Source organism: Lichenostomus cassidix, chromosome 3 (genome assembly GCF_008360975.1).
Source record: "Lichenostomus cassidix isolate B80296 chromosome 3, HeHo_3.0, whole genome shotgun sequence".
NCBI lineage: Eukaryota > Metazoa > Chordata > Aves > Passeriformes > Meliphagidae > Lichenostomus > Lichenostomus cassidix.
In genome coordinates this window covers 62245750-62256119 of record NC_139483.1, presented here as the reverse complement: position 1 = coordinate 62256119, position 10370 = coordinate 62245750, and the positions used below count along the sequence as shown (strand labels likewise).

Genomic DNA, 10370 nt, shown 5'->3' with positions numbered 1-10370 from the left:
TCTTGGGTTCTGAAATCTCATACAAAAGTACCTTTTTTTTTGCTTTGCATCCAGTATTCACACCATGGAAAAATGGTCAGAGGGGCTGAGCTGGAGGCACAGAGAAGTCACACTACAGTAACTGTGCAAAAACAATCAGGTTAAAAGGAAGAGATTCAAAAAACAGATAAAATTGCTCATCATAATTTTTGGGGAAAAAATCACTGCTGGGAAGGCTTATGCTGCCTTTGCAGTGTTGAATCATACATGTTTGTGATATTGTTCTGAAACCACTGTAGCTTGTTTAAACAACTTCTCAGTTGTCCGTTCCTTTGGTCACATCTTCCACTGGGGCTTAAATTGTTAAACAAACTGGGTCAGATTTCAAATATCTTTCTGTATGATAGATTTGATAACAAATTGGAGGAAAAAAGATTAATATAAATGTAGGCTGGAAATGTTCCCTCAGCAGCCTGGGCATGTCGTGTAAAAAAAGTCATTGTCACAGGTTATGAGGTTAGACATTTATAGAATCAGGAAATAACTAAAAATTGAAAATTTGTAATTTTAATATTGACAATAACGTGAGGGATTAGCAGGGCTTTCTCTTAGTGTTGTTAGATGAATATAATTCCACTAATTTTGATGAGATCTACATTCACAGATTATGGGGGAAATGGCCTGGAGAACAACAAAATTTTAAAGCATTTTTTGCACTTCTAAGACAATTTATTTTCCAGAATTTCAGCAGATGTTGAGATACTAATACAATCAGCTCTAAATTCTGAATTTACTTACCTGATTTTTTTCAGCATTTTCTGGTTACTCAGAAAGAACAGGCAACAGGGAAGGAAATTTTGAAAGGTATATAATTCTTTGAACAAGGTTAGGCTTCTGTTCATGTTGCTCTAATCAACAAAGAAACCAGATTCTCCAAGACACACTGTTATACTGGGGTCTGGAGCTCTGATGGATGGTGTTCCTCATGGGTTGAACCCTTCATGGATGGTTATACTTTGTATGAGTGAACTCACAGTACAGATGACATAGATAAATTGTGTGCACTCACTCTACGTGGACATTCTTACTCCTTGGTTTTCACTTCCGTTCTCTATTCTTAAATATACTAAATCAAGATCTCTTTGTGATAGCTATAGAGTGCTTCCCGCTACACGGGAATTACAATGAATTACAAAGGAAATTAATGAGGAAACTGATCTGGATGAATTCCTCCCCTCTGCTAGGCTGTTGGAGAGCACCAACACAGCTGCAGCTTGCTCCTCCTGCAGCTCCCACCTCACTAGTCTGGCTGCTGTTTGCTTGTATGGCAGAAAAAGTTGAGGACAAGATTTTTTTCATCTGCTTTCACACTGGGGGCATTTTTTGTCTCCCTAGTCATAGTCTCTGATGTCAGGTAGTCTGTAGACAAATGCCTCATGGAGACTCCTCCACCTTGGGAGCTGCTGTAATGGAATTTTTATGAGCCATCTAGCACAGTTGTCAGCTAATATTGCCTCAGGTACAGAAAGAGAAAGAATGAATAAATTACCAGTGTCCATTGACAAGGAGCAAGGACAATAGGCTGTCAATAGGATGTAACTTACTCCAGTAAAATACAAGACTTGTAAATACTGCATGTATCTTGAGAGGAACTGAGGAGATGCTGGAAACCCCAAAAAACCCCAAAAAACCCCAAAAAAAAAACAAAAAAGAAAAAAAACCCAAACAAAAAAAAAGAAAAAAAACCCAACCATAAAAGGCCCAATTCATATCCTGTCCTGCCTAGTGAATCTGCAGTAAAGCAGCCTTAAATGAGGAGAAAAATACTTTAAAAATATGGTTATGACACTTGTATTTGAAGTGTAGGTCTCACTGTTATCTATGGAGGAGGGAATTTAATAGAAATCAGTGTAGATGGTAGCAGTGTTTTCCACTGTCAGAAAAGCAGGAAAAGTTTCCAGAAATGAGTTGCCATGATCTGTGTTGTGGTGTGGGAAAAAGGACTGCACTAGAGGAGACAAACCTGTATTCATAGAATCATATAACCGTTTGCATTGGAAAATACCTCTGAGATCATTGAGTCCAACCACTTTGATAAATTCATCACTAACTTCATTAGAAAAAGGTTAATTCATAAGAAACAGTGGGGTTATCTATATTGTAGAGATTGTTGCCTATTTAATCACTTAGTTCTCAAATGTCATGAATATGATGCATTAGATGTCCAGAAATTTCAACGAAACATTGTCTTTAATACTGTTGATTAGCATATCACTGTGGTAAATGTAGCAGTCAGAAAGTTCAAAAATACAGTTTTAAACTCTTTAGCAGAGATAGAGAAAATGCAATCTGGATGTTGGCATTCATTTCCATATTCTTTAAATAAAAGTGACACAGAGGCAAATACCAGAGATGTGCAGACATGACCTTAATCTGACAGTCATTCCCCAAAGACAGCACCTCTACCAAGGGCAGAGCTGCACAGAGCACAGTTAGTCCTGGGCACATGCCTGGTTCCTGGTGTGGAGCTTGAACCGTCAGCTGAAAGGGAAAAGGGTGGGTAGAGCCATCTGTAACTCCATTTCTACTTTTTTTTTTTTTGTTTGTTAAAGGGCCCTCTTGAACATATTTTTTGTTACTGAAAACTACAAAACTCATTGTCCTATTTCAGGGAATTTGTTTTCTTTACATAGTGAATACAGTGAACAGTCTGTGGTATGTGCTAATGGATCATCCATGAAGTCCTTGGATAATTCAAACCCAAATAGTTTCATAGCTGATGTTAAATTTACCTGTTGAAGTATTTGTATCATCAGTAAAGGAGTGAGGCAATTGGCACTGATCTGATTTAGGAAGACCAGCAGCTGTGGTGTAGTGTAGTTATCCCAGAACATGAGTAAATACAGCTAAATTTACTTAGAGCCCTAACCTCAGGCCAAGCTGCTGAAACTGGCATGGTTCTTATGAACTGTTAGTTTGGGCTTGCAAATATTCTCTTTTGTTTTCACTGAGAAATAAGATAGTGGCTGAAGCCTGGAAATAGTTACTGTCTATGGCAATGGTTAAGATTTTGAAGTGGCCTGAGGGCTCACAAGACAAGAGAGGATCACAGAAAAGGGTAGAGCAGATGTTAGAGCAGCTAAGCAGTCTTTTACACCTCAGAGGACAGTACCTGAGATCTGGAGTGGCAAAGGTAAAGTAATCTGCCTTAACCTAGAGCCTGACCCATGGCACTAAGACTGAGACTGTGGGTCTCTTCCAAGCTTTTATTTCTGAGAGGTGACAAGCCTTACAAGGTGCCATTCTGCACCATCTTGTAGTCCTGCAGGTATCTGTGCTAGCCTTTATAAATCCAAAATGCAGTGAGGCCTCTCTGAGAGCTTGTGGTAGCAAGTTTCATAGAATCCGTAAAGTTTTGGATGGAGGAAGAAATACATTAATGAGATTTAAAAAGGGAAAGGAAGGTCATGGCTCACAAGGCATCTGTGCTGCCACAGAGTGAAACTAGCCTGAGTTGATATAGAAGGAAGGAAGAAAAAAAGTGTGAAGGTTATTGAGACTGATAAGTTTATCTTGGCCTCTTGTAATTTCCACTCAGGGTCAACCCTTTTGTTGACTCAATGACAATCACACAATAGCTGTGGGATGCGGTTGGGTTGGACTTTTCCTGAATTACCTAGGGTACTCTGTCACAGAAAAATTCACAGGGAACTTGAGTCACCTTTGCTATTACTGTGATCTAGCAACAAGACAATACCAGCCAATTAAAGGAAATCTCATAGCAGTCTCACAGAGAAAAAAAAATATATATATATATCTCAGCCACATAGTTTGTCAAATTTGCTGTTGTAAAGCAGAATACTCACCTGATATCTAAAATTCACTCCAAGTAAAAAGAAACATTAGCATTCAAAATCATTCTTGGAAAATAGGCCCTGCCTTGGCAGTGGTAATATCTAAGACCTGATATCAACCAAGCAATGTGACACTAAATCTATTCCTTGATAGCAGCTTCATAGCTATGGATGGCATGTCTCTGGATTTCTTTGACCTGGTCCCCCACAGCATCCTACTATATAAACTGGAGAGATGTGTATTTGATGGATGGACTATCTGGTGGATGAGGAATTGGTGGATGAGGACTTGGTTGGACAGTTTGGGCAATTTCATCCAGAGTGTAGTGATGTACATTGGTGACAAGTGGTTTCCCTCAGGGATCCATATTGGGATCACCACTGTTCAATATTTTCATCAATGACAATAGATGAAAGGATCGACTGCACCATCAGCAAGTTTTTAAATGAACCAGGCTGAGTGGTGCAGCTGACATGCCTAAGGGGTGAGATGACACCCAGAAGGACCTGGACCAGCTTGAGCAGTGGGTCCATAGGAACATCATGAGGTTCAACAAGGCCAAGTACAGGGTCCTGCAATTGGGTCAGGGCAACCCCTCATGTCAATTCAGACTGGGGGGTGAAGGGATTTAGAGCAAACCTGCCGAGAAGGACTTGGTGTTACTGGTGGATGAAAAGCTGGACATGAGGCACCAATGTGCTCTTGCAACCCAGAAGGTCAGCCTTCTCCTGGGCTGCATCAAAAGAACTGTGACCAAACAGGCTGAGGAATATGATTCTCCTCCTCTGCTTGTCTCTGACGAGACCCCACCAGGAGTACTCAGGTGCTGAGGAAAGGCATAGAACTTTTGCAGAAAATCCAAACATTATCAGAGGGTTGGAGCAGCTCTGCTATAAAGACAGGCTGAAAGAGCTGGAGTTGTTCAGCCTGGAGAAGATTCTGGGAAGAACTTATTGTGGACTTTTAGTACTTAAAAGGGACTTATGAAAAAGATGGGGAAAAGCTTTGTAGCAGGGCCTGTTGGGATAGGATGAGTGGTAATGGTGTTAAACTACGAGAAAGTAGATTCAGACTGCATATAAGCAAGAAGTTTTTTACAATAAGGGTGGCAAAACACTGGAATAGGTTGCCCTGAGTCACTGTCCCTGGAAACACTGAAGGTCAGTTTAGATGGAGCCCTGAGCAACCTGGTCTAGTTGAAGATGCTCCTGCCTAAGGCAAGGCCACTGGACTAGATGACCTTTAAATGTCTGCTCCAATTCCAGCTATCCTATAGTTCTGTGATAGTTTGCCAGCACTCCAACAATCAACTAAATGAGGTTTTAAAGAGCATTTTCTATTTCTGTGCCTACAGAGTTATTACATACATGCACTAAGAACACTGCATTAAAATGCTGAGGTTATTGCATTGTTCCTTTAGATTTGTCTTTGTTTGACATTATGCATGTGTGTAAATAATTCCTTAGTCAGAATGTCATATGTGTATTCCAGCTGGATGGGGAAAAATTAAGAAGTGTGTAGAGTCAATGAGTTTTGGCAACAGCTTTTCCCAAAACCCTATTTCACATAAATTCTGTATTCATTGCCTGGTTTTGAGAGTCCATGCAGGAAGGAAGATCTGTTTACTATTTGATTTCATTACTGACTTTACTTGAGGAATAGGAAAAGTAGGTTTTTAGCTAACTTGCAGTTCCTTTTTTATTGTATTAATTTAAACTGTAGATTGAAGAATTTGCTTTCAGCTGTAGTTTTAGGGGTTATTCAGTCTTTTTTCAAGCGTTTAACTATCCTCGTGTATGAAAATACTTTTTTCTTCAGTAGGAATAGTCTTTGAGGATCATAGCAACTTTTTCGTGTTAAGTTCTACCCTCTATTGTATCATTTCATATGTTGGAAAGAATTTCTAAAGTATACATTTTACTTAGTAACATGCAATTATAGAACTTAGTTTAAACTAGTTTTTTCTTTTAATAATGTGTTGTGCATTGCTGTGGCTACTGCTGTTTTGACTGCAAGAACAATGGAAAGGTTGTGAGTGATCTATAATCCAAAATATGTTTGGAAACCTTAATTAGAGGTAATCTTTAAACAGGAGTAATATGTATTCCAAACTTCATGCAGTCTTAATACGACACGGCAAATCTAGGTTTGTACCCTGAGGCAAAATTCTGACCTTTATTTGTGAGATTTGTGTAACACACACACACACACACAGAGGCATTTACACCCCAACATTCTTCCATATGCAGGACCAGGGATAGGACAAGAGCAGTTCCCTGACCATCTCTGTGAACAGAATGCTGCAGGAGGTGGCACAGGCCACTTCTCATGGCACCAGATTTCTTCTTACTAAAAGTGGGTACAGGTTACAGTCAGGTTTGGGCTCCACAGTCTGAAGATAACTTACCTCTTAAAAAAAAGAGTTTGCTTAGTTTTAATGATTTTATCTTTTTCAGTGACCCAAAGTATGCCTGTGTAGGCAGCCGTCAGCAAACAAAGGTATCCGTGAACTCAATTTATTTTTCCCCACTAGGGAGGATTTCACTCTTTATGTTCCAATTCATCATTCATGGTCGTTCTCTCTTGAGTGCTGTTAAGTAACCACTGAGGACAACTGGAGTGCATTGTCGGGCAGAGGGCAGAGGAAGAAATGAGAGGAACAAAGTCTTAATCTGGGGTCCTCTTTGGAGAAAGCTGGAGACTGGACATTTTTCTCCTTGAGGAGACTATGTTGCAGGTGGGAGACAGACAACACACATACCTTGGCTGTAACCACAAGGAGAAAAATGGAGGAGATAAGCTATGCAGCTGCCAGGACCATTCTGTACTGAGATACAGCTGGTGTCCCAGCTGAGTCTGTGTACACTTTGAGCGATATAACATTCAGCCTCAAATGAAAAACATGGGTTTCTTCATGTAGGAAGCATGTTATCCGCTATGATACACACTGAACTCAATATCCAGAGGGAACAAAGGGCAAACGTTCTGCTGATATTGTTTCCTTGTCTGCAAAGCCCAGCGGTCCGGAGTACTCAATGGTGTGACACATCCAGAAGGTGATGGCCAATTGTTAACAATCCTGTGAGCAACTTCTCACGGCAGTTCTCAGAAAAAGCAGTGCTGTGACGACGGAAAGGCACAGGATGTTACGGGATCCGTCTGTGGCTTTTGGGATGTGGGAAGCAGAGAGCGTTCTGTTTTCGGAGGATGCACGGCTGTAAACAGGAAGCTTTGCAGGGCACAGCTGAGTCCTTGGGCTCTGTGCAGGACAGGGGGAGAAAGCTGATGAGACAGGTAGTGGTAGCAGCATGGAGTTGTCAAGGCATAGACAGCATAATTGGATTTCCTGAAAGTACATCATTCAGCCTTGTCACTGGTAGCCCAGTTTATGCACTGCTGTGTTTGCAAACCACTGAAAAAGAGCTGAGTTCTGAAATCAAGGGCGTTTTGGAAGCACTCTAAAGGTAAACACAGGCTCCCTTAAGACTTTCCACTTTGGAAAGCACCTAAGTTAACGTGAGTTGTTAAACCAGTATTATGTAGAACTACTGCCAAAATTTCATTGAATTAATTTACTCCTAGTTCAGTTAATTAGAGCCCAAATAATTTCAGCCAACCCCAAACACAAAAGTTTGACCAGCTGCAGGAATATTGCGCATGGAAGGGGAAGGAATGGGGTCCCTAGAGTCCTTGAGCAGACCTCCTCTGAAACACCCAGCAGTCAAAAAATTTGAATAAAAATCATTTGTCAGAAGACCCTTGTATTTTGATTGGGCATGGAAAAATAGCCAGGGCACTTGTACAGTGCAGATTTAATCTTCGGAGCCCTGCCCCTCCCTCTTCCTTAAAAATCAGGTCACAAAGTCCATTCCCCAAATTATTCTATTTTTGCTGGCACTAAGGTGTATGCATTCAATAGCTTGACAAAGGATCATGGGAAAAGATAAGTGCTCCAGCACATCCACTATTGTGTTTTGTGGTTTGGGCAGTCAGTGTTGCCAAATGACCACAGAAGAAAGCAGTGCATCTGACAACAATGTTATGCCACAGCATTAATGAGTAGAGAAAAACACATCAGTTTTGGAGTATACATTTTAATCATTACCTCAAAGACAATTCCCTAAGACTAAGAAGAATCCAGAAAGGAACTACAAGGCTGTGTCTTATAATTTAAATTGAATGCAGTCACCACAATGCCCTGCATTTTGTCCCTCTAAGGCAAGCAGGTAAAACTCAGGCGTCTAAAAGGACCTTCATCCTGAGCCAGCCACTTCTTACCAAATCTTCAGTAACAAAGACTGGCTCAGGTAAGACGATCCTGCGGGTTAGAGCTGGGTATGTAGAAATGCTCTGTCCTTTCACCTGCAGCTCTGGCATTACTGCTAGCATGGAACCTCCAGAAGAAACCTGGCAGAAGCTTCATATCCTTGTTTTCCTTCAGTAAGACCTTTAAGAAATAACTCAGTCGTAATTTTTTTCAGCCTGTGTTATAAATAAAAATAATACATTATTTGGGACCAGAAATAAAAACAAATTTTAAAGTAATTTTTTGTATAAGAGGTAGATATCCACTATGATTTATACACTTTTCAAAATAGATTTTGAATTGGGAAATAGTAGGCAGAGAGGGGAGAAACAGACAGTCTAGAACTGAGAATAATGACTAATAATACCCAGTTTTTCTCTAATAGAAGCTGAGAAACATATCATCTTTTTCAGGTAAGGAGTATTTTGCAAAAATAAAAGTATTCATGAGTAGCCTGTTAGGCCAGATCTGTCTCCTAAAAATTGCCATACCTCTTGAAACACAGGGGTCTTCCTTAAAACTTTTTAAAAGTGAAACACTCAAAAGGAAAACAGCAAATGGGGACAGGGGCATGAGATGAATCCTAGAACACCAGCAACGACATAAAGTGCATATTAATCCATGATACTTTCTTCAGTCTCAAGCAAATGTCCAAGCAACCACACGTTACTTTGGTATTTTCTGTAAAACAGCTTTCAGCTGGTTTAGGCCCTACCAGTATCTCATTACTTACAGATGGAAGAAGAAAGGAGGCTTTTGTCTACTGAAGGAGCCTATAAATCTCCTCTCTCTCCATGACTTCAAACACCTGGCTCTGCTTACTATCCCCACAACTAGCCCAATGCTGTCTCTAACTCATTCTCTCCTACACTATAAAACTTCCCTACTTTATCTCTCACCTGTCTCTCATAACTACTCCTTAATAGGTACCAGGTGGTTCCACTAACAGTTGAGGCTGACTCTTCCTATCACAGATATTAACTCCCTCCTTACTTGACTTGACATTAACAGCCTGTGGATTTGGGTATTTTGTCCTGTGATGAGACCAAAAACAAGGTGAAGGGGCTGGGAAGAGTCTTACGAATCCACAAATGAGATGTTACCATCTTCTTTCTTTCCACTTCAGACCAGACTAGTGAAGAGAGGAGTGGATTCAAAGGCATGACACCTCCACTCTGTTCTCTGTTCTGCCACTGAACTGTGTGCAACACTGTCATTATGGAAATGAAAAGATTTGATCAACCAGAACATTTATAAATTAAACAATATTTTCACATAAATGGAATAAAAGTCAATAAAACAGCGGTATGGGAACCACAAAATATTCTGAATAAACATATCTTGATGATCCACAACAGCAACAAAAAAACATCACCAACAACAGAAACCAAACAAACAGAACAAAACCCAAACCCAAAACACTAAGATAAGATGAAAAAACATGTTTTGGACTACCAAACCACAAAGGATTTATTTTCAGATTATTGTACTAGTCACATGGTGCATTCCTTACTCCCAGCTTCCATTTCTTGTAAACTGAGAGTCTAATTTTTAATTGTGGTCTGCAAATGACATATGCAAGACATAAGTGATTTCAGTCACATCTGTAATGACCTTTGTTGGATTTGACTGAATCTATCCATGGCATCATTTTCTGGCCATGTTTCATGCTGGTATATGTTTATGATGTTACAGTTAATTTTTATCCTCTGAAATAAAAAATCTTCTCTCACTGTGATATCTTTAACTCTGTTTAAGGAGGATGAACTCTTGGATACAAGGCACACAAGCGATCTAGAGGACAAACATTCTTATACAATATTTAAATATTTGTATATTTAAGAATTTCTAAAATAAATGACAAGAAAGAACAATCCCTAAGAGTAAATAAAAAACCCAATAATTTCATTTAAAAAGTTGGCAAATCACGAATGAGCTACAGTGAGCATTTACTCAACGTGGGTGAAGTACAAAACATAGACTCTCACTTGCTGACAGTGAATGTTTCTGCAAACATGCAGAAGTAAGAGTTGCAGTGACATTGCCACAGCCCCCAATAGTTGCCAGCCCATCAGCTGATCAGGCTGTGACATGTGGATAATGTGGTGCTTTCCTCTGCACACAAGACTCATTTCCTCCAGATGTGAAGAGGGCTATAGAATTATAGTGTCCTTGAACCCTGAGATTAAAAGTCACCAGTCTGATGGCTGTGGAGGAGTTTTTTTGGCTT

The 10370-nt window shown here is 39.9% G+C and overlaps 1 long non-coding RNA gene across 1 annotated transcript; it reads right to left on the bottom strand.

Moving 5' to 3' along the window:
• Positions 1-5981: 5981 nt before the first annotated feature.
• LOC146439849 (uncharacterized) lies at positions 5982-8353 on the bottom strand. The gene is made up of 2 exons (XR_014850931.1): positions 8113-8353; positions 5982-7093 (listed from the first exon to the last, which is right to left on the bottom strand). It is a non-coding gene; the product is annotated as an uncharacterized LOC146439849 (long non-coding RNA).
• Positions 8354-10370: the final 2017 nt, after the last annotated feature.